This window comes from Peromyscus californicus, unplaced genomic scaffold, assembly GCF_007827085.1.
Source record: "Peromyscus californicus insignis strain IS unplaced genomic scaffold, ASM782708v3 Scaffold_12__1_contigs__length_115047231, whole genome shotgun sequence".
NCBI lineage: Eukaryota > Metazoa > Chordata > Mammalia > Rodentia > Cricetidae > Peromyscus > Peromyscus californicus.
Window position 1 is genome coordinate 75,152,204 of NW_026294413.1, and position 4,844 is coordinate 75,157,047.

The 4,844-nt window shown below is 43.5% G+C and overlaps 1 pseudogene; it reads left to right on the plus strand.

Moving 5' to 3' along the window:
* Nucleotides 1-3,781: 3,781 nt before the first annotated feature.
* LOC128106962 (40S ribosomal protein S4, X isoform-like) lies at nucleotides 3,782-4,467 on the plus strand (annotated as a pseudogene).
* The last annotated feature ends 377 nt before the right edge of the window (nucleotides 4,468-4,844 follow it).

Genomic DNA, 4,844 nt, shown 5'->3' on the forward strand with positions numbered 1-4,844 from the left:
TAAAGCATGGTGACATCTGGACTGGGGGTCTCTATAAACTCTAATCCTTTAAAAATTATTTTTATTAATTCTTTGAGAATTTCATACAATAAATTTTCACCCTATTTACCCTCAAATCTTCCAAAACTACTCCCACCTCCCAACTTTCCCTAAACTTGGTGTTAAAAGAAAAATAATCCCCAACTCCAATTTCTGCTGTCCATGTACTCCTGGGTATAAGGAGTCACCACTGGAGACCATCCAACCTACAAGGAGCCACACGCTTAAAGACAACTGACTACCTCTGTCCCCACAAGCCATCACTGTCCCCTGCTCCTCTGCTGCAGGAAGGGGCTCATGTACCTCTTCCCATTCTGTGCCAGAATGTTGACTGACTTGATCTCATACAAGCAACCACAGTGCTGTAGGTCCATGCGTGCAGTGGTCCTGTCGTGTCCGGAAGACACTGCTTCACTCTAGTCTCCCCAGACCTCTAGTTCTTACAGTCTTGCCACCTTCCTGATGGCCCCTGAACCTCAGGGAGGAATTCTAATCCTTCTTATCTCCAAAAGCAACTCACCTACTCACCAACCAGCAAAACTACCACAGAGTGATGTACTAAAACCCATTAGCAATTCTCTGGTTTTAGAACATGTGCCTGCCAAGCACCTTTCAGATGTTGGGAGGCAGCAAGGAGGTGGGAATGGAGGTGAGTAATGACTGATGTGGAATAGCTAAGAGCGAGCTTTGTGCCTGTCATCCTCCTCCATAATGAGCTTGCCGTCCGTCATCCAAAGTGCAATTCTGTAGTCTAAGAGCTATGATTGTTTTGTTTATATTTTTCAGAAAACACACTTGAAAAGATGCATACCAAGAGGAAAAAAAATACTATATTCATATTTCATTTTTATCATTAAAATCTTGATTTACAGCCATCATTAGCAACTATATGAACAGCCTAGCTGATACGATGATTAAAAAGCCATGGGTAATGGAAACATCTAGAGAGTGTATTTGGGAAACTTGAATTTTATGAAAGACCAAGCAGGGAAAGCTGGAATAAAACCATTTTCAGAGAATCCAAGAGATCAGTCATTATCAAATGCAGTTCAACAGGCTCTGCTAAGATGCATCTAGTTTAGAAAGCAATGATATTTTTAGTCTTGAAAACTTTAGCAATCTTTCTTTGCTGTCCCTGCCTATTGCCCCAGGTCCTGGCACCCACCGATTGCTAGTTAGCCCCAAACATACATCCTTCACTTTTTCTTAGTAATGTAATTTCTGCTCTTTAGCTGGGCAGTCTGTCATCAATTAAAAGAGTTTAGTTAGGGTGACCACAATGACTAAGTTTAGGTCATGGAGTTCCATGTGACTTTGGGGGAAGACTCTGTATGGGGAGAGCTGTACTCTTGACAGTACATCCATCCGGTTGCCTGGAGAGAAGCAATGATAACTGGAGTTCAGGAACCCAACTCAAAGCTCCAGGGAGGGTAGACTAGAGGGCCGGGAGAGACTCAGCACTCCTTGAAGACAGCCAGAAGCTCCTGTCATACTTAAGCTGCTGATTCTTTTACTTTATCTCTTTGGTGCTGCCAAAGGGACCCGCAAGTGAGACCCACCCTAAAAGAAATCATGGATCATGATATGATAGGCTCAGTTGGCAATTAGCTCTAACTCACCCCTCTGTATTTTCTCACAAAGTGGGAAGGCAGAGAGATTTGTCCTTCAATTCACTCCATTTCGGTTCCTGATGCTTGAGAAACAGTTGGGTTTCCTTCAAGAGGGTGGATCATACAGCGGTTTCCAACAGCTTTAGTCAGCAGATTTGAAAACTGTTGTTTTCATGTCATAACTATCTGGGCTCTATAGTAAAAGACGTCTTTTCTTTTTAAATGTCACACTCCCTCTAAATGAATAAACACTTTGAAAAACCAAGCCTGTTGATTGTGTGTTACCCACTACAAGTGTCCATTTAGCATATTAACAACCACAGCTTGTCTCCCCCACAATTTCATTGTGTCCTGGGATAAGTCTTTATTATCCTAATGATAACACATATATTTATTAGGAATGTTTTGATTTAAAAGGAGAGGACTTTAACTCAAGTTCACCTAGTAAGAACATACCGTATTTTTTCTTGGACTGAAAAGCCCATGGGATGTGGTGTTTTAAAAATGGCTGAGACCAATGATGTCATCTGAAGTTTATTCTGTTGCTTTCCAAAGCTCTGCTCTCCTCCTTGGTGGCATAGTTTCTACATATGGTAAGCAGGATCATTTCCCAAAAAAACTCAAGGACTTATTTTTATTTTTAATGGATGGGTGACTGCCGACATGAGTGTATGTATATATACTTCATGCATGCCTGGTACCAATAGAGGTCAGAAAAAGATGTCTGATCCCTATGGAACTGGAGCTACAGACAGTTGTGAGCTGCCACGTGGGTGCTGGGAATTGAGCCCAAGTCCACTGGAAAAACAGCCCATTTGGCTGTCCTTAACTTCCTTGCCTCCTTGCTTTTAATGCTACCATTCCTACCACAAAGTGTGAGTACATGTGTACACACACACACACACACACACACACACACACACACACAAATAGATAAATGTAATAAAAAAATAAGTAAGTAACAGAAAAAGAAGAAGCCTGTTCACCATAAAAGGAAAGAGACAAGATACTTGCCATGGCCAGTCAAGAGCAAGGACGGGCAATGGCTTACCTCAGCATCACTAGGGTGAGTTCTTTTTAATTTCTACACAACTAATTATCTTTGACTCTAATTAACCTCTAGAACAGCTAGAACTACACACACACACACACACACACACACACACACACACACACACACACACACGAACACACACACGAACACACATGCACACACTTCTCATTTTTTTTTTTTTGTTCTGCTAAAACTTCCTTGATGCTTCAACTTAGAAGTGAGTAGACTGGGAAGAGAGACGATGCAGAAAGTGGTGGGTGTTAAAGTTTTTGCTTTAGAAGAAGGTTGGATTTGGAAGTTTGGGAAATTAGAGAAAGGAGTACAGTGAGCACTAACTCAGGAAGTCACCCTGGGAGGTCACATCTCCACGGGAAAGGACTATCACAGCATAAAAAGGTGGTGGAGGTTGTCTGTCACAAGGTTTAGTGTCTCCTGGCTTTCAGGTCTCAGTTAGGCAAGGTGTCAATGTGAGCCGTGGAGAGAGAGGAGACCAAGGCATAGCATGAACATAGGCAGGCCAAAAAGGGACAGGTGGTCAGTCACCCCACAGTAAACACCACATTCAGCCTTGACCCAACAGACAGCAGTGGCCAAGCATTCCTGGCATGGGAAGCAGTGGCAGTAGTTGCCAAGACAGCCAACAGTATATCCCAAAGAAGTGACTGTATCTGTTCCCCATTGTGGGACAGGGCTCCACTCTGCAGCAATGGCTCCAGACAGTTCTCACCCCCAAAGAACAAGTCCTGGTAAAAGCCAAGTGAGCTCTCCAGACCTCAAAGAAATGGCTTAGCATTTAAAGAAAAACTTCACACCTAAGGGCAATGGGGGGAGGGGGTGGTGCGGGCACAAATGAACAGGGACAATAATTGTACAAGTAAATAAAGACTAAGCAGTTGGTCATGGCTTTGTTCTAGGGCACGCAGGTGCCAGGTGAATCCCAGATTCCAGAGAAGTTAGTAGGGCTGCTAACCCATTGCTACCTGAGACAGCAATGGTGGAGAAACAGGGGGCTGAGTTTTCTAGTAGAGGGCATCAGGTGTGAGAGAAAGACAGTCTTGGAATGAAAGGAAAGAGAAAAATGACCCACTCCGCTCATGCATGCATACTTGCTGCTCCGCCACAGTTCATGAGAGGTTCCAAGAAGCACACCACTGGATGCTGCCTGTGTGAGTGCCTGCCCCTTCGCATCTCCCTCAGGAACAGACTCAAGTATGCACTGATAAGAGACAAGATGAAGAAGATCTCTACATCAGAACTAATGTGGCCTACCCGGCGGGCTTCATGAATGTCATCACCATCAATAAAAGTGGCAAGAACTTCTGCTTGGTCTGCGACACCAAGGACTACTTCACCATGCACCACATCACACCCAAGGAGGCCAAAAACAAGTTCAAGATAAGGATGGTTGTCGTGGGTACCAAAGGCATCCTGCATCTCATAATGCATTACACACACACCATCCACTACCCCAACCCACTCATCAAGGTTAAAGGCATCATGCTGATCTGGCTGGACACCAGCAATATTGCTAATGTCATCTAATTCAACACAGGCAACCTGTGCATGGTGACCAGAGGCACCAATTTGGGGTGCATCGAGGCCATCACCAACCCAGAGTGCCACCTGGTCTCATTTGACATGGTCCATGTGAAGGATGCCAACAGCAATGACTTTGCTGCCCTCCTCTCCTACATCTTTGTGATCTGCAAAGGCAACAAGCCATGGATTTCTCTTCCACGAGGAAAAGGAATCTACGTCACCTAAGGGAAAGACAGAAGGCTGGAGGCCAAGCAGAAGGGGTGAAATGGACTCTGAGAGACATGTGGGTAGTGATGGTGGTCTATTTGTTTACACTGCAGGTTAAGCAGCTTGTTGAATTTTAAAATGAAGCAAACTTGAAAGAAAGAAAGAAAGAAAGAAAGAAAGAAAGAAAGAAAGAAAGAAAGAAAGAAAGAAAGAAAAAAGAAAAAGAGAAAGAAAGAAAAAGAAAAAGAGAAAGAAAGAAAGAAAAAGAGAAAGAAAGAAAAAGAGAAAGAAAGAAAGAAAGAGAGAGAGAAAGAAAGAGAGAGAAAGAGATAGAGAGAGAGAGAAAGAGAGAGAGAGAAAGAGAGAGAGAAAGGGAGAGAGAGAAAGAGAGAGAG